General features: G+C 40.4%; 1 long non-coding RNA gene and 1 pseudogene across 1 annotated transcript; both read right to left on the bottom strand.

Annotated features, from left to right (window-relative positions):
- Positions 1-250: 250 nt before the first annotated feature.
- Positions 251-20,580, bottom strand: part of LOC120205061 — a 93,930-nt pseudogene continuing 73,600 nt past the window's right edge.
- LOC120205109 lies at positions 2,865-19,093 on the bottom strand. Its single transcript, XR_005524004.1, has 3 exons — positions 19,084-19,093; positions 18,790-18,956; positions 2,865-3,122 (listed from the first exon to the last, which is right to left on the bottom strand). It is a non-coding gene; the product is annotated as an uncharacterized LOC120205109 (long non-coding RNA).

Raw genomic sequence — 20,580 nt, 5'->3', positions numbered from 1 at the left:
ATGCTCGAGCAGCTGAAATCGTGTGCCTGTCATGATGAAACCAGGAAAAGCATCTGCTAAAAGCATTGGAACGAAGACCGGGGGATTTCGTTTTCTCAAAAGCGCCCATGTCCGATACCCGCGTCAGTGTTCGGTACATTTCGGACATGGAGGATATGGAGGTATGATCCTCAAATATAGGAAAAAATCAAGCATACTTGTGACAATCATATATCCATATATATCCAACACCAATTCCAGGTATAGAAATTTAAAGCCAGTGCAGATAGAAGCAAATCATGATAAAGTAAACGTGCTTCGATGAAAAGCCGATGCAAAATCCGAAGAGAAGCATAGGAATGCTATTGAGAACAATGATTTTAAGTTTTTAACAGTTCAATTCGAAAGCTCAAATGATTTTTTTTATCAAGGAATGTATGGTTACTTCCTAGAGATTATGGTACAAGCAGCATGCAGCAAGCGTTTATATGTCGAGAACGAATAAGTACGCATCGAAGACTCGGAGAAAATGTAGTTCTAATGTTGCTTACCCGATTAAGGCGTCGTTCAGTGAAAGGCGTTCGGACGGAATCCAAGCATTTCCCCAGCCAGGAGGAATTCTTTTCATTGCTGTTCTTATGGCACGCAAAGGATAAGCACTTGTAACCTGGAGTAACAACAATAAATGAGGTCTCGAGAAGGCGTAGAAAAATATGTTACCCGGAGTTTGGATGATTGTCGATATATGTGTCCGACATGGGCCTGCTCGATTGTTTTGAGGTTTTTCCATATGTTTAAAGAATCTCATCCGCTTTAAACATGTCCGAATATGTTTCGGACATATATGTTAAGTTAACCACAGACTTTAGGGAAATGAAGAGTCCAAGTAACATAGGTAAAGACGAGAAACAAATATTAACCAGAAGATGATGCTCACAGGCCAGTCAGAACCTAGAGCCAACAATGCATTGCTTGATAGAAGTGAGCGGAAACGATAAGATCCCTTTTGAGCCCTATCCACCCCAAGCTTTCTGATCGCCGCATCTTCATCATCGAGCAAGTGATCGGGCTGTTGGCAATAACAACATCCAAGTATCATCAAACTGAAATCATTTCCAGTAGAATAATATAAGAGTATCTAAGTAACTAAGATCACCATCACATTGGATGCAACGATAATTTCAAGTTTTTAGTAAACGATAGAACAGAATGCAAAAGAGGAGATGGAATTCCGAATTCATGGTTCAGACATGAATTCACCCTGGAGTTAAAAATCCGGACAAAGATACGTTCACATTTATTAGCAGTGTCTTAGCATGAATCACGAAAATATAAACGGAGTGCCAAAAAGAATTAAAACCTGTACTGATGCAACAATCTAGCCGCTGTGCCCGGGGTCAAATGCTGGGCATGCTCATTCTGAAATCATAATCAAAAAGGAGAAAACCCGGTCAAGCTCATTTATTTAGAGAAAATTGAAGAGTAAGAGCAACATAGATTTAGACTATATTTTCAATTTTTGTTTAGCTATGGAACGGTTGTATTTCTTCCACCAAGAAATATCAACCCTGAAACCAGAAGCAACTAAATACACATACCTCCATTAGCTGTACTCATAATTGTACCACCATTCGGATCTTTTGATAAATTAGTGACTCCAGCCAACTTTAGCGCCACCGAATTAGCCAAGCACATATGACCATCCATCCTTGTCAGCCAAACCTGCAAAATAAGATATCATTACCATGCTCGATATATAAATTACCCTCATGTTGACATAAATAGATATTCTCAGTCAAATTCCAGCTTCTTATAGGATTATCAGCTGTGACCTCGTCTATCCAAGATGCCACTGGCAGTTCCCCTCCCCAAAGATCATTGTTCCATCAACCACCCAGTATCCATGAACCCCTTTTGGCATCTACAATTATTCAGAAGAACAAGGCAATTGAGAAAGTTACACGATATTGACAAAAGCATGTAAGAAGCAAAAACACGGGAAGTAACTTTATTCAATTACATAACTACACCGGTATCGTCAGATTTTACCACTGTATTGGCTTCTACCTTTACAACTTTTTGGACTAAATCATAATTTATCATTTTAAGGGGGGGCAAAATGTTTTTGACCACTAACTTCTAATTTTTAAAGGGACTGTGTGCATAATTTCACCTCTGATCTTTGGTGGTCATATCCCTATTTTCATGTATTGGACATGAGTTTCAGACACGACACTTCAACAAAAACATAGAGTTGCAACATAGACCATGGTCATGGATAGCAATGAACAAATAGGGACAACACCTAACCCTCCGCACCTATAAACTAAGTAAAGCATAAACATAAAACTACCTTACTAGGACGTTAAAAGCAAAAAAACTACCTCTCAAAAGTAAAAAATATAGGCATGTTTTGGGAAAACTTCTAGATGATTGATATGTTTGACAACGAAAGGGATATCGCATGAGATTCCTTTTCTTTTATCTATGGTTAATGCTTGTGAAAGATAGGCATTCATAAAGAAACTTATAGGGAATGCCATGTAAGAATACTGAAATCTTAGTCTGCCATAGTTTTAACACCAGCATGCTAATAAGTAATAACGACACCTATGATAAAACTAAAGGGTTCTCAACTGACTGATTATCATCCCATGTTGCCATACCCTACCATGTATGAAGATCGAGCAAAGTTTCTGTCCAGGATATCTGTTCTATCTAGTAGCAACTGGCTACAAAAAAGTGATGCACGACTACGAGCTTGCATGCTGGCTATAAGGATAAGGAATTCACCCACAATCATTTAGTTTTCGACAGCCGTCGCAAATGCCGTGCCGGAGAAGTGCCTGTGTTGAGCACATGTCCAACACTTGGACAACCCCCAATACCAAGTGTCCGTGCTTCATTTACAACCGGGATTTAAAAACAGTCAAGAATGATCTCTAGTCTCTACTGTGCACAATATCAGCTCAGTGAAGGTGAAGCCATTTGAAAAAGAAATGGCACAAAGAAAAGAATATCAGTAGGTGAAATTTCAAAATCTGAAGTCCTGCAGAGATCAAGTGCACGTGAGAATCAATAAATCCGGGCACCACGTTCTTTCCTTTAAGATTCAGCTCTTTAGTGCCATATCCTGACAAATCCTGCATTCAAAGCTTAATACGTGAAATAAAATAAAACAAAATAAAACTCCATTAATAGAATTCAAGTCGCCATAACGGCAAAGAATAATACAACGAATTCTCATTTTGTTAAAGAAGAAAGCATAACCGCAGTAGCCAAAGAAAAAACCACATCCAAAACACAAATACATAAATGGGGTTTAAATGGGTGTAGACGTTTGATTTCGACCATATCATATAATGAATATATTATATAATAATATATATATTTATACTTTTCTTTTTATTTTACAGAACCAAATAAGTATACAACGGCCCACTTGTGTTCAATCCAGTAACAAACCCTAAGGCTGATTAGGGTTCCTGATGTCTCAGCAGCTTTCCATCTCACCCTAGCATCGCATGGTCAGCAGTCCACGTCCAGGAATCCCACGACCGAATCCCTCGGTCAATAACCATCACCAATGTCCGAGTTTCACGGTCACACGCAATGATCCCGAAACGTCCGACAACACCAACAACCCACGAAGGCAACCAAGTTAGAATAGGACTCAAATGCTTAGCAAATCCTAGGCTATAAATAACGCATGTAATCAACACAGAAAGGGGGATTTTTTTTTCTTTACACACAGACACACATAAATACACACGATATACTACGAGAGATCAGGGGAGATACAACAGATTCGAAGTTTTACTTTGTAACCAGTTCAAAAAGAAATAAAGGTAGCATTTTTTTACCTTTTTTGTTGATCTTTCGCCTTTGCATGTTAGTATTCCTCTATGATTTGTTCAAAAACAAAAGAAAACGTTTTTTTGGCCGATGAACCAAGGCGCTTTTGAGATCTGTTTTCATAGATCTAGCCTCCAAGGCCGATTTTTCTTGGGAAACTATTATGATTTTCGAAACAAGGGCTCAAGGATCTTTCAAAAAAAAATAAAGGTTTTTTTTTCTCATTTTCGCCACCGATGAAGGCGGCCGGCGCCGTTCACGGTGGCCTGCGAGGCGGAACGCGGTGGCCGGATACTGGGTTCTTGAAGAACCACAGGGGCCTGTTCTTGAATCTCAAGAACGAACCAGAGAAAAGGGAGAGAAGAAGGAGGGGCGTTTGATGAAGAGAAGGGAAATGAAAGCTTTTAAATTTTTTTTTGAGTTAAATAATACCCATACATACGCCAGAATCCATGTGTTTTGCTTTAAAATAGGGTAAACTTCCTTTTTGGTCGCTCGTCGATTTCAAGGAGCATTTAAACCCCTAATTTCCTTTTAATTTGGCCACTTGATTTATTTCCATTTTCAATTAACCCCTGTTGAATTCAATTACTTTAATTCTATTTATTTATTTACTTTTTATTATTTAATTACGTTATATTATATATTCTGTTATTATTATTATTATGGTATTATATATATATTTCATTCTTATTATCGTTTTTTTCATTTACTTCCTATTACTTATTATTTTTTAATATCATTTTTTATTATTATTATCATTCTTATTTATCATTTATTTATTTATTAATTATTTTATTTTATTTTATTTTATTTCTTTTTTTTGGTTAAATTTATTTATTTTCTTTATTTTTATATCTAACATGTTTCTCAACTCTTTAAGGGTACATTTTCAATCGAACATAGGTAAGTTTTGGATCGTTATTTTTACCTTTTAATTTAAAATTACAATGTTCTTAATTAAGACAACTGGAAATTACGTAGTACCGAAAGGGCGGTTCAAGGGTGCTAATCCTTCCTTGACCGTAACCGACTCCCGAGCCCGACATATTTTTGGAAAGACGCAGATCAGGTAAGAAATAAGGTATCCGATCAACCCATTTATTTTTAAATAAATGATCGGTGGCGACTCCCTAATCAATTAATCAAGTCGAAGCCCAATTCCGGGGCCCAAACCGAAAGACGGTTGCGACAGCTTGGCGACTCCGCTGGGGACGTAAGTGAGTCAGGCTAAGGTAATTTCCAGTTGTCTTTTTAATGAAAAGGTAAGTTTAAATTTTAAGGTAACATTTCGATCCTTATTACTTACTTTTGATTATATTTTCGAGTAAATAGTTGTACTGACCGTTTTATAATGATTTCAGCCCTTAAAGATTTTTCATCCAAAGGCTCTATACCCGAGCTCCGAACCCGTTTTAAGTGGGGGTGAAAGCGACGCCTTCGTGTGAATTTATTCACCGTATGGGCCTAGCAAGTAGCCTTCGGGATTCATATACCTTATGCCTTCGTGTGAATTTATTCTCCGTATGGGCATAAGGGAATGTGTCCTCTCGAGTTTAACTTAGTCCACACAAGCCTGTGATGGGTTTCGGACTAAGGGTCTGGTCGGTCCAAGGGGGCGCCAGCAAGGAGAACTCGAGTACCGTTTTTAGAACCCAAACCGGGAGGCTTTGAATAAATAGAGCCTACCCCAAAACCACATTCCAAAACCTAGGACATTTCTTTCCTAACCTTTTTATTTTTTATGTTTTTTCATTTACCATTTATTTTTATTTATTTTTATCTATTTCTATTTTACTAACCTTTTTGCCTTTGTGTTTGTTTTTAGCATTTGCATCATAACAAAAGGCCATTGATCCCTAAAAAGGTGTTTATTAAAACTCAAATAATCTGAATTTATGGACAAAGGTGTCGTAATACAAGAGATTGAAAACGCTGAGGCACGACTATGGTCCGAGAAGACTCAAAGTGAAAAGAGAGACAATCTTCAAGGAAGCTATGTGTCAGAGTTGGTTCGCTACACCCCTATCAGCCTAAAACAAAAACAATGTACAAGAGCTTCGAGATATCTGGGATAGTTGGAAGAATGATCGGAGACAGAAGTTCAGCCAACGGTACGGTGACATTGCACTCTTGCTTCATGTTAAAACTGATGAGCCCTTAATCAGAGCCATGGTCCAATTCTGGAACCCGGGATATAGTTGCTTCACTTTTAACCAAGAGGACATGGTGCCTACCATCGAAGAATACACTACACTGCTGCATTGTGAAAGCATCAAGCTTGAGCGAGCCTACATTAAACACATCAAAAGCCAGCCCTTCAAGAATGCACTGGCCAAAGTTGCAGGAGTAGATGAGAAATGGGTAATCGATCGGACTCAGCGTAGAGGCAGTGGAGAAGGAATTGAATGGATCCACATAAAGCAACTAATGAAAAACCACCCTGATGAGTGGAAGACTATAGACCTTTTTGCACTGGGTCTGTACGATTTGATTATCTTTTCGAAAAGCTTTGGGGTGCATTGACGCTGCCGTGGTGGAACTATTTGAGCAACTTTCTAAACGAGTTAACCCAGCACCAGCCATCTTGGCCGAGACCTTTCGATCGCTCAACCATTGTCGAAGAACTGGCGGAGGAAGATTCACCGGGTGCATTCAGCTCCTTCAGGTCTGGATTCACAGCCACTTCGGGAAGACTGACGGGGTTGCCTACCGCCGTTTCAGCACCACCTATTCACCTCTAGGTGAATTTATTACCTTAAAATGGCATGAAGGCGCTTCGAAAGAAAAATGGATGAAGGTCTTTACGCATCTTCAAGACCGAGATATCGTCTGGAGAGCCCCTTGGTTATTCCTCAGTGATGTTCTTTTTCGATGTGGTGACTCCGACACTGTGACCTTACTTGGACTTTGGGGAGCAGTCGGGTATGCTCCGCTATTAGCACTTAGACAATATGGAGCACGTCAGTTTGTCCCAGCAACATGCGGGTTAGCTAGGTCAGAGTTTGAGTATCACGGCGACAGCTATAAGAAGATGATCAAAGAAGCAACCGATTCGTGGAGGAAAGTATTCCGGATGGATGTTGTAGCTGCCAGAAGCATGCTCACTCCGGATTACGTGGAGTGGCGAAGATTGAGAAAGAATGACAGTATCCCGGTTCCAGACTGTGATGACACCCGGACCATGGAAGAACATCTCAGGCATGTCCCTTCTGAACTCGAGATAGCCAAGACCGAGTTTGAAGCCGTGAATAATGAGCTGAAGCAAAGAATAAAGGAACTTGAAGCTGAACGTTATCAGTGGAAGCTTGATGCTGACTCTCAGAAAGATCGGGCAGAAAAACTAGAAAAAGAACAAAAAAGAGTCCGTTTTGAGCTCGAAGACTTGAGAAAGGGGTATCAAGATAAGGTCAAGGATAACTCCAAGTTGAAGGTAACCTCTGAATACTGGAAAGACGAAGCTCATAGCCTGAAAAGGAAGTTTGAGGGGCCTGATGAGAAAGCTTGGAAGGAACAGATGAAGACTGCCCAAAGACGCTTGGCAGATAGTCAATATCAGAACCAGCGCTTGAGAGTTCGGATAGCTGACTTAGAAAAACAACATGAGAAAGATGGAAGGACAATAGCTGAGTTAGAAGCTATTGTAGATGGGTTCAAGAGGCAAGCAAACGAGCTTCAGATAGTGCCTTTCGACGGAGGATTACAATGGCGTTTCCGTTGGGAGCAAGCACAACGAAGGGTGAGGGCCCGAGACGCAACCATCCGAGATTTCCTGGATCAAGTGCAAAAGGCAGCCCGTCATCTTCACGGCCTAGCAAAGGAAGCTGGTGTGGTTCGACAAGGCATTCAACCAGTGTCGGATGAAGGCAGAAGACTTGTCAACCTACTGGAAGCTGTTCGAGGTTTAGAGGATTTAGTCCGAATGTACCTTTAATTTGTTTTTATGTCTCTTAAAAGATAAGACATTTTTGTCTGAACAAGGGTTATTTATAATAATGAGCACTTTTCTGGATCAATGCCTCCAATTGCATACATCATGTATTACATTTCTTGCATTTTATATTTCATGTCTGTTTATTTTATATTTTTTTCCATGTTTTTACATTCGTATTAACTAACAGAACATGTCTCAGACACCGAGCTTACCACCACAAGCATCAGATACACATCACCCGCACAATACTCGAGCGAAAAAGAGACAAATGGAAGCCAGAATGGAGAAGATCGAAGAGCACATGGCAAGACTTCAAAAGGAACTAGAAGATAAGATGGCTCAGAACAGTGAAAGTACTCTTGAGTCCATCAAGAAAAATCAGGAGTCCTTGGTCGACCAAATCGTAGCCAAGTTGTCGGGTTTACAGCAAGCTAGTGCATCAGGGGGCATTTCTTCCGAGGGAGTGGCCATACCACCAACCCCGCAAGTGGTTATCTCACCCGGAATATTACCCGGGGACGCATCTGCTACTAAAGGGAAAGCCGCACTACCCGGGGACTCATTCGTTACCAAAGCGAAAGTTGCACCTGCTGCGAAGATGCAAACTTCTACAATCGTCCCTGATGATCATCCGGATGATTATCATGTCCCAGACTTTGATGAGGAAGATAAAGCTAAAAAGATGGAAGAAAAGATAAAAATATTAGAAGATCAAATAAAGATGGTCCAGGGAGACCATGATTATTATGGAGTGGACGCAATGGAGCTGAGCCTAGTTCCAGACTTGGTGCTTCCACCAAAGTTTAAAGTTCCTGAGTTTGAGAAGTTCGACGGGAACAGTTGCCCTTCAGCCCATATTACTATGTTCTGTCGAAAGATGACAGGATATGGCGGAAATGACCAACTCCTGATCCATTGTTTTCAAGAGAGCCTGTCCGGTTCAGCTATTCGGTGGTACAACCAGCTTAGCAGGACTCATATCAAGACGTGGAAAAACTTAGCCAAGTCTTTCTTGGAGCAGTATAAGCATATCAACGATATGAGACTAGACCGGGTCATGTTACAAAGCCTAGAGAAGAAACACAATGAGAGTTTCCGACAGTACGCACAGAGATGGAGGGATTTATCTGTGCAAGTTCATCCACCCTTGGATGAAAAGGAAACTAGAAAGCTGTTTGTACAGACCCTGAGGACACCTTACTTCGGGCATTTGGTAGCAATCACGTCGGGGAGTTTTTCAGATTTAGTCATGGCCGGCGAAATGATCGAGTTGGCCATTAAACAAGGAAAGATTGAGGGAGGAGACTCCAGTAAAAAGCCTCCCATGAAAAACAAGGAGCGAGAGATCAACAATGTGAACACCTACAACGTCAACAAGGGGGTTACGATCTCAAGCTCAAATTCCACAGCAGCTGTACCATCCGGTACTTCTAGACAGAACCAGAGAGAACCAAGAAGATAAAGGGAAAGGGAGCAGTTTGACCCCATTCCCATGACGTATAAAGAATTATACCAACAGCTCTTCGACACTCATGCAGTGTCACCTTATCCTATGAATCCAATAAATCCCCCTTACCCGAAATGGTATGACGAGAGCGCCCACTGCGAATACCATGGCGGTGTGCAGGGGCATTCGATTGAAAGTTATCTCGCATTCAAGAGACTTGTGCAATGAATGCGTAACAAGAATTGGATCACTTTCAACTCCGGAGCACCAAACGTCGCCCAGAATCCCTTGCCTAATCATCAGGAGACAGGAATCAATGCCGTTACTACCGAAGGGGGCAGGAAAGTTAAATTGAGTGTTTCAGAGGTCAAATCTCCTTTGGCTCGGGTATGGAGCCAAATGGTGATGGCAGGGCTTCTTGCACCATATCCAGATACGACAGAAAATGAAGATGGTAACCATTGTTGTTACCACAACGAAGAAGGACATAAAGTACAAGATTGCCCAGAGTTCAGATCGTTAGTCCAACTCATGATGAACCAGAAAGAGCTGGAGTTTTACGAAGAAATTCAAGATTCTTTGGAAGCAGATGTTTGTGCCACCAGAGAATCATCAGATAGAAAATTTGGTAGGGGTAGTCCTTTGATAATTACCCCTAAGACAAGCATGACAGTGACAACACCAGCCAAGGTGGTCATCTCCGCACCTCGGCCTTTTCAATATAAGGACAATCGGCAAGTGCCATGGAAGTACGAGTGTCAGGTGAGTACTTCCGGAGGAGGTAATAGTAAAGTGGGGCAAAGACCACTGGAGCCGTTCAAAGGAGATGTACTAGTTGTCAATGAACCTATAAAGGAGGAAGAAGCTAAAGAGTTCCTCAAGATCTTGAAGCACAGCGAGTACAACATTGTAGAACAGCTCCACAACTTACCTACACGTACTTCAATGCTAGCACTATTTTTAAGTTCGGAAGCACACCGAGAAGCGCTGTTGAATGTCCTTAATCAAACATTCGTACCACAAGACATACCAGTCAGCGGATCGACTGGTGAACAATATTCAAGCTGATAATCTCATCTCGTTTTCAGATGATGAGATTTTATCCGGAGGAAGAGGCCGAACAAAGGCGTTACACATTACTACCTACTGTAAGAGGCACGCTTTACCAAGTGTCTTAATCGATAATGGTTCAGCCCTGAACGTGACGCCTTCAATTACATTGAAGAGGCTACCAATCGATACCTCTCATATAAGAACTTGTCAGAATGTGGTCCGAGCATTTGATGGGACCAAAAGAGAGGTAATCGGAAAGATCGAGGTACCATTGACCATCGGACCAGCCACCTATGATGTTGAGTTCCTTGTGATGGATATCATGCCGTCTTATAGCTGTCTTTTGGGAAGGCCATAGATTCATCAAGCAGGTGCAGTACCCTCCACGTTGCACCAAAAGGTTAAATTTGTTATTGACGGAGCCTTAGTAACTATCAACGCTGAGGAAGATATCGTGGCAAGCGTGACCACGGAGGCTCCATACATCGAAGTAGACGAGGAAGCAGTAGAATGTTCGTTCCGCTCTTTGGAGTTTGTGAATGCCACATTTGTGGCGGAAGGAAAGAGAATCCCAAGATCTCGACTCTCCAAATGTACAAGGATGGAGATCAAGCAAACCCTAGGCCAAGGTGCCAGAACCGGGAGAGGTTTTGGGAAATATTTGCAAGGAATGATCAATCCTGCCCATCCTATCCCAAAACTAGACCAATTTGGGCTCGGTTTTCAGCCCAGTTATCATGAAAAGAGAAAGGAGATCCAAAAGAACCGGGAGAGAAGATTGGCCAGATTGACTGGGAACGAATTTCAATGGAAGCCCATGACATTCCCGCCGCTTTTCAGAACATTCAAGTCAGGTGGTTATGTGTTTGAGACCACCATATCCGAGTTAGAAACGGCTCTGGAAGATCTGAACGTTAATGCCGTGACCACAGAAGATGTTGACAACGGAGATAGATCCGGGATATGCCTTCTGCCACATGGGTTCGTGCCTAGCAGTTGGTCGGTGGAAGAACTACCTGTGGTTTACAAGAATCTTTCAGAGTAATATTCGAACTATCCCTATTTGCCTATACCCGGGGCAATAGGTGATCTTTTGTAAGGGTGAATAAATGTTTTGTTTAAGTTTAATAAATGATGCATTTTTCTTTTCCATGGCAAACAAATTTTTCTTTTATTCATTATCTATCTCCTTCATTCCAGTACTTCATTTCCAGTTACTCTCAAAGTTAGTTCTTGACCATTCCGTGTGGGATATTATCCTCTCACACATACACATCTTCCTCCTTTCAGGTTCCCAGATAACGATAATGTGGGCACTAATGACCCTGATCCGGAGGTGGATTTTGAATCAACCATTTGTCTTGGGGAATTTGAAGAATGCGATAATGAAGAAGAGTACAACTTGCCTACCGAATTGTTGAGAATGATAGAAAAAGAAGAAAATCAAATACTGCCACATGAGGAGGCGATCGAAATCTTAAATTTGGGCACTGAGGAAGATCGAAAGGAGGTTAAAATCGGCACAACTCTTTCGACTGAAGCAAGAAAAAACCTGATAGCCTTACTTCAGGAGTACGAAGATGTGTTTGCTTGGTCGTATCAAGACATGCAGGGACTAGACACAGATATGGTAGTTCACAAACTGCCAATCAAACCAGAATTCAAACCTGTGCAGCAAAAACTGAGAAGAATGCGGCCAGAAATGCTCCTTAAGATCAAGGAAGAAGTCAAGAAGCAATTTGATGCCGGTTTTCTCCAAGTGGCCAAATACCCTGAGTGGGTGGCCAACATAGTGCCTGTGCCGAAGAAGGACGGGAAAGTACGCATGTGTGTCGATTACCGGGACCTTAATAAGGCCAGTCCCAAGGAAAACTTTCCTCTGCCACACATAGACACTCTGGTGGACAATACGGCCGGGAACGCCTACTTTTCATTCATGGATGGATTTTCGGGGTACAATCAGATCAAGATGCATCCCGAAGACATGGAGAAGACCACTTTCGTCACAATGTGGGGAACTTTCTGTTACAAAGTGATGCCTTTCGGATTAAAGAATGCTGGAGCAACATATCAGAGAGCTATGGTGACCCTGTTCCACGACATGATGCACAAAGAAATCGAGGTTTATGTCGACGACATGATTGTCAAGGCACAGACCGAGAGTGAACATGTCAAGAATCTGAGGAAGCTCTTCCAGAGATTGAGAAAGTTCCAACTGAGACTAAACCCTAGCAAGTGTACCTTCGGGGTAACATCTGGAAAACTACTAGGCTTTATAGTCAGCAGGAGAGGCATACAGGTCGATCCTGATAAGGTTAAGGCTATCCAGAATCTACCTCCACCACGAACCCAAAAAGAAGTCCGAGGTTTTCTGGGCAGACTAAACTACATAGCTCGGTTCATCTCTCAGTTAACCGACAAATGTGACCCCATCTTTCGTCTCCTCCGAAAGAATAGCCCTGGAGCATGGGATAAAAACTGTCAAATTGCATTTAAGAAGGTAAAAGAGTACTTGTCTCACACTCCTGTCCTGATGTCCCCTATCCCAGGAAAACCTCTGTTTTTGTATCTCTCCATATTCGAGAACTCCATGGGGTGTGTTCTGGGTCAACACGACGAGTCTGGGAAGAAGGAAAGAGCCATCTACTACTTAAGCAAGAAGTTCACCGATTGCGAGGTCCGATATCCTCCTATTGAGAAGGTTTGTTGTGCCCTGGTATGGGCTACAAAAAGACTTCGACAATACATGTTGTATCACACCACTTGGCTGATTTCCAAGTTAGACCCACTAAAATACATGATGGGTGTACCTGCTCTATCCGGAAGGTTAGCCCGATGACAGATGCTTTTGTCTGAATTTGACATCGAATACGTAAGCCAAAAAGCGGTAAAAGGCAGCGCCATATCCGATTTTTTGGCAAGCAGAACTGATGAGAGCTATGAGCCGCTGGACTTTGATTTCCCAGACGAGGACTTAATGGCCATATCTTTAGAGGAAGCAAGCATTTCAACGGACGGTTCCTGGAGAATGCACTTCGATGGGGCATCAAATGCACTAGGACATGGCATCGGGGCAATTCTAGTCTCCCCAGAAGGGAGTCACTACCCATTTACCAGCAGACTGAACTTTGATTGTACCAATAACATGGCAGAATATGAAGCCTGTGTCTTGGGAATTCGGGCTGCACTGGGGCAAAATATAAAGACTTTACGGGTGTATGGAGACTCAGCCTTAGTAATCTATCAGCTCCGAGGAAAGTGGGAAACCAAGGATATAAAGCTGTTAGAGTACCGAAAACTAGTGTTGGATCTGCTCGAAGAGTTCGACGAAGTCACCTTCCACTACGTGCCTAGAGAAGAAAATCAAATGGCTGACGCTCTAGCTACCTTGGCAGCCATATTCAAGGCTGGCGGGGAGTCTGAAATGATGCCAATTAACATGCAGTCGTATGAGTACCCAGCTCATTGTTACCAAATTGAAGAAGTGAAAGACACTAAGCCTTGGTACTACGACATTCTGCAGTATATCAAGCATCGGAGTTATCCAGAAAAAACCACTGAAATCGAGAAGAGAACCCTTAGAAGGTTGGCAGCTGGATATGTCCTTGACAGAGAGGTTTTATACAAGAAAAGCCATAACCAAGTTCTGTTAAGGTGCGTCGATGCTGAAGAGGCAAAAATGATAGTGGAAGAAGTACATGATGGAGTTTGTGGAGCACATGCAAATGGGCATATGATGTCAAGACAAATAATGAGATGCAGATATTTTTGGTCCACACTGGAAAGTGATTGCATCAACTATGCTAGGAGATGTCATAAATGTCAGATTTATGGAGACAAGATAAATGTTCCGCCCCATCCGCTTCATGTAATGACGTCACCATGGCCTTTCTCTGTGTGGGGCATGGACGTTATCGGGCAAATCCATCCGAAGGCTTCGAATGGTCACCGTTTCATTCTCGTAGCAATTGACTATTTCACGAAATGGGTAGAGGCTGCGTTATATGCCAGTGTCACTCAATCCACTATTTGCAAGTTTCTGAAGAAAGAAATTATATGTCGGTATGGTCTACCTGAAAGGATTATCACCGATATCGCAACAAACTTGAACAACAAGATGATGAGTGCTGCCTGCGAACAGTTCAACATAAAACATCACAATTCCACTGCTTACAGACCAAAGATGAACGGAGCAGTAGAAGCAGCAAACAAAATATTAAGAAGATAGTGGAAAAAACAACTGAAACTTACAAAGACTGGCATGAGAAGTTGCCTTTGCTTTGTTCGCTTATCGAACCTCGGTACGAACTTCGACTGGGGCAACTCCATTTTCACTAGCCTATGGAATGGAAGCAGTGCTACCCATTGAAGTCGAGATTCCGTCTCTCAGGGTCTTGTCAGAAGTCAAACTGGATGATGCAGAGTGGGCACAATCCAGATGTGATCAGCTTAATCTGATAGATGAAAAAAGATTGAAAGCCATTCATCATGGTCAAATCTATCAGAAACGAATGATCCGAGCACATGAAAAAAAGGTGCGCCCGAGAATATTCCGTGAAGGGGATCTAGTGCTAAAAAGAATTTGGCCAGTCCAGAAAGATTTCCGAGGAAAATGGACGCCAAATTGGGAAGGACCTTATGTCGTGAAGAAGGCTTTCTCCGGAGGAGCCCTTATCCTGGCTGGAATGGACGGACCTGAGCTGCCACATCCCATTAACTCGGACGCAGTCAAGAAATACTTCGCTTAGGATGAAAACCCGAGAGGGCGTCCTAAGTTGAAAAAAAAACAAAAAAAACAAAAAAACAACAAAAAAACAAAAAAAACAAAAAGAGAAGAACGTTTAGGGTGAAAACCCGAAAGGGCGCCCTAAATTGAAAAAAGAAAAAGAGGAAAAAAATAAGAGAAAATAAGGTGGGTTCAAGATGAAAACCCGCAAAGGGCGTCTTGCAACCAAGGATGGGTCCAAGTTGAAAACCCGGAAAGGGCGATTTGGATATTAACGGTGGAAACATCCCGGCACATGAATCTTCTACGAACTCAACAAATCGGAGAAATGTTGCACCCTCCCAAACGTTGTCGCATTTTCAAAGATCCTTTGGCAAAGGCTGCATTCAAAGTCACCAAACGGCTTTTCAGCTCAGAAGTGCCCACGTTATCGGGATCTAAGACATTCATTTACACATCATTGTGTATTCGTCTTCTAGAATGTTTGCCATGTATTATTTGTTCTTCTCCTCCCTTATGAATAAAGACCATCTTTCCTCCAATTCCTTTCGAGCATCTTGAATTAGATTTAAACCTAATGGTTTATTTATTTTTTATGAAAGATAATCGCATATTACTATACAAAGATTCATTGAAAAGTACAGGTACCCAGAAGCCGGTCAAGGCTCATGCACATGCTTGAGATGGTTGAGGAGCATCTCCAAAAAAAAAACCCAGAATGTGCACATCAGATTCAGACATTTGAAGAATTCAAGATCAGAGATCGGAACTTCAAGCTTTCAAAATCAAGAGTCAACAACGACAGGCCACCGGAAATCAAGATTTCTCTCCAGAGCCCAGAATAACATATGTTGCCCATACATTTTTAGGCATACCTAAGAGCATGACATCCATACCATCGCATATATGCACATCTTTGCAGGTTTTACCCAAAGCCAATTTCAACTTCACAACGAAGGATATTGGACTCCAGACAACGCAAGTTCAACTTCACGACGAAGGGACCGCTGGTTGTCAACAAACATTTCTCAATTCCAGAGTCAATTTCAACTTCACAACGAAGGATATTGGACTCCAGACAACGCAAGTTCAACTTCACGACGAAGGGACCGCTGGTTGTCAACAAACATTTCTCAATTCCAGAGTCAATTTCAACTTCACAACGAAGGATATTGGACTCCAGACAACGCAAGTTCAACTTCACGACGAAGGGACCGCTGGTTGTCAACAAACGTTTCTCAATTTCAGAGCCAATTTCAACTTCACAACGAAGGATATTGGACTCCAGACAACGCAAGTTCAACTTCACGACGAAGGGACCGCTGGTTGTCAACAAACGTTTCTCAATTTCAGAGCCAATTTCAACTTCACAACGAAGGATATTGGACTCCAGACAACGCAAGTTCAACTTCACGACGAAGGGACCGCTGGTTGTCAACAAACATTTCTCAATTTCAGAGCCAATTTCAACTTCACAACGAAGGATATTGGACTCGAGACAGTATAAGTTCAACTTCACGACGAAGGGGCCGCTGACTGTCAACCGACGATTTCCCAGTTCCAGAACCAATTTCAACTTCACAGCGGAGGATATTGGACTCGGAACAATATTTGGATTTCAATTTCATGGCGAAGGATATCCAATTCTCAGGCTCAACTTCCCGACGAAGGGGCCCTGTACGATTCCAATTTCACAAACAGATTGACCCAACTTCACGACGAATGAGTCATCTGTAACGCATCAACACCAAAGTCTTCAGGTCAAGTTTCACCTTCACGACGAAGTATCTTGAGCCAGAAGACAATTCAGGAGCCACTTGCTAAAAGCTTTGAGTTCGATTTCAACTTCACGACGAGGGATATCGTGCTCAGAAGTTTCCAGTTCAACTAAACCTCACGACGAGGGAGTCATTTTGTGATTTAAACCAGTTTCAATATTGAATTTTAACTCTACGACAGAGAGTATTCGATACGGCCGAAATTTGCGTCTCTTAATCTTTGCTCTATTTTCGTTACACAACAATGAACAAAGAGGGGCAGCTGTAGACGTTTGATTTCGACCATATCATATAATGAATATATTATATAATAATATATATATTTATACTTTCCTTTTTATTTTACAGAACCAAATAAGTATACAACGACCCACTTGTGTTCAATCCAGTAACAAACCCTAAGGCCGATTAGGGTTCCTGATGTCTTAGCAGCTTTCCATCTCACCCTAGCATCGCATGGTCAGCAGTCCACGTCCAGGAATCCCACGATCGAATCCCTCGGTCAATAACCATCACCAATGTCCGAGTTTCACGGTCACACGCAATGATCCCGAAACGTCCGACAACACCAACAACCCACGAAGGCAACCAAGTTAGAATAGGACTCAAATGCTTAGCAAATCCTAGGCTATAAATAACGCATGTAATCAACACAGAAAGGGGGATTTTTTTTTCTTTACACACAGACACACATAAATACACACGATATACTACGAGAGATCAGGGGAGATACAACAGATTCGAAGTTTTACTTTGTAACCAGTTCAAAAAGAAATAAAGGTAGCATTTTTTTTTACCTTTTTTGTTGATCTTTCGCCTTTGCATGTTAGTATTCCTCTATGATTTGTTCAAAAACAAAAGAAAATGTTTTTTTGGCCGATGAACCAAGGCGCTTTTGAGATCTGTTTTCATAGATCTAGCCTCCAAGGCCGATTTTTCTTGGGAAACTATTATGATTTTCGAAACAAGGGCTCAAGGATCTTTCAAAAAAAAATAAAGGTTTTTTTTTCTCATTTTCGCCACCGATGAAGGCGGCCGGCGCCGTTCACAGTGGCCTGCGAGGCGGAACGCGGTGGCCGGATACTGGGTTCTTGAAGAACCACAGGGGCCTGTTCTTGAATCTCAAGAACGAACCAGAGAAAAGGGAGAGAAGAAGGAGGGGCGTTTGATGAAGAGAAGGGAAATGAAAGCTTTTAAATTTTTTTTTTGAGTTAAATAATACCCATACATACGCCAGAATCCATGTGATTTGCTTTAAAATAGGGTAAACTTCCTTTTTGGTCCCTCGTCGATTTCAAGGAGCATTTAAACCCCTAATTTCCTTTTAATTTGGCCACTTGATTTATTTCCATTTTCAATTAACCCCCTGTTGAAATCAATTACTTTAATTCTATTTATTTATTTACTTTTTATTATTTAATTACGTTATATTATATATTCTGTTATTATTATTATTATGGTATTATATATATATTTCATTCTTATTATCGTTTTTTTCATTTACTTCCTATTACTTATTATTTTTTAATATCATTTTTTATTATTATTATCATTCTTATTTATCATTTATTTATTTATTTATTATTTTATTTTATTTTATTTCTTTTTTTTTGGTTAAATTTATTTATTTATTTTCTTTATTTTTTATATCTAACATGTTTCTCAACTCTTTAAGGGTACATTTTCAATCGAACATAGGTAAGTTTTGGATCGTTATTTTTACCTTTTAATTTAAAATTACAATGTTCTTAATTAAGACAACTGGAAATTACGTAGTACCGAAAGGGCGGTTCAAGGGTGCTAATCCTTCCTTGACCGTAACCGACTCCCGAGCCCGACATATTTTTGGAAAGACGCAGATCAGGTAAGAAATAAGGTATCCGATCAACCCATTTATTTTTAAATAAATGATCGGTGGCGACTCCCTAATCAATTAATCAAGTCGAAGCCCAATTCCGGGGCCCAAACCGAAAGACGGTTGCGACAATGGGAAAAAGGAAAAAGAAAGATAAACAACCTGAAGTGAGGAATAGTTTCCAACACGAAGGATTCTACCGTCACGAATGGCCATGGAATCGGCAAAAGGAAAAGAAGGGTCGCTGGTGAAAATGACCCCTTTTTTAACTATCAAATCAGCACCTAGTTTAGTCGATGGAATCAGAGAAGCTCTCCATTGCAGCCAATCTGCGGGAAAAAAAGAAGGTTATGCATCAGGATTTTAAGGAGTAACCCGTTGATGAATGGTAAAAAAGGAAGTGGGAAATGAGAAGAATCACAAAAAAGAAGGGAAAAAGGTTGGGTTTTTAGTTACAATTGGAGCTTGGCAGAGGGAAGAAGACGATGGAAAGGAGAATGGCAATCGAAGCTGAAATGACAATGGGAAGATTCATGCTTCTTCTTTGTTTTTCACCGGTTTTTGCTCTGTTTGGTGATGTCATTTAAATATGGGCGTACAGATAGATAACACGTTTACCGTTTGTTGCTTGCATGGGAGTTGGGAGGTGGAAGAAAATGGCAATATTACCCTTTTAGTTGACTTTTTCCAACCCAAGTTTTATATGGGCAGGCTATCAATTTTTTAGGGTAAACTACATGTTTAGTACCTAAACTATCACTTTTATTCCGTTTTAGTACCTAAATTTTCAACTTTTTCAAAACCATACCTAATGTTTACTTTTTGTTTTATTTTAGTACCCGTCGTTAACGTTTTGTTTCATTTTAATACCCCGCTGTTACTTTTTTTGTTTCATTTTAGTACCTAAATTTTTAACGGCGGGGTACTAAAATAAAACAAAAAGTAAACGTTAGGTATGATTTTGAAAAAATTGAAAGTTTAGGTACTAAAATAGAACAAAAGTGATAATTTTAGTACTGTATAAAATATATTTTTTATTAATAATTCTTAATTCAAATATAAATCAAATTCATGAAATAATATTGTTTTTTTTATTTTTGTTTTGTTTTAATTTAATTTTCCCAAAATAAAAAGGAATAATTATAAGAATAATCCCTTAATAACGCCACTAATGTTATGATTCCATTTTACAAGCCATACCATCCATTAAGCATAGTTTAGTAAGAAACTTTGTGCTAATTAAGCAAGGTCTCGGTTTCGAATCTCGTAAATAGAGAAGACAGATTATTCGAACCGATTCTGAAATAATTGAGACGTGACATGGCTTAAGATCATATCTAGATATGTCGAACAAAGGTATAGGACACAGAGACTTCGAGAAATCAAATAGTCTAATGGTAATGTTTGGGTTAAAAGAGGGTAGCTCATACAGGGATCTATGTGTTGGAAAAGTATTGGACAATGATATTGCATGGGACATGAAGCAAAATGGCAAAACTTATGACAGTTATGGCATCACATGAATCTAGTTGGGATCTAAAATAACATCATTAGCTTCTCATGAGACATAGGATAAAAAGAATAGCAAAAGAGAAAGGTTTTAATAAATCAAACAATTAGCAATCATTTTAACATTAAAACTAAGAATTTCTTGCAAAAAAGCAATTAAAGAAAAGAAAGAAAGAATAAAGCATTTTAACATTAATGCTAGCAAGTAAGGTACAAACCAGAGTGACTTGAACTGAAAGATAAACATTGGTTAAAGCATCTTAAAAGTTCACTCCTCTCTTTGGTTAAAGCATTGTTCTTTGCTTATTTGCAAGGTTTAACGGTTTAAAAAACCCTTAGTAAAAAAATAAAAATATCTATTTAATTTATTTACTCCATTTTTTTGAAGGTTTTATACCAAAAAAAACAATTGATATTAAGTTTTTTTAAAAAAATTTATATATA

Source organism: Hibiscus syriacus, unplaced genomic scaffold (genome assembly GCF_006381635.1).
Source record: "Hibiscus syriacus cultivar Baekdansim isolate YM2019G1 unplaced genomic scaffold, ASM638163v2 tig00012104_pilon, whole genome shotgun sequence".
In the NCBI taxonomy this organism is placed as follows: Eukaryota; Viridiplantae; Streptophyta; class Magnoliopsida; order Malvales; family Malvaceae; genus Hibiscus; species Hibiscus syriacus.
This window is presented reverse-complemented; position numbering and strand designations above follow the sequence as displayed.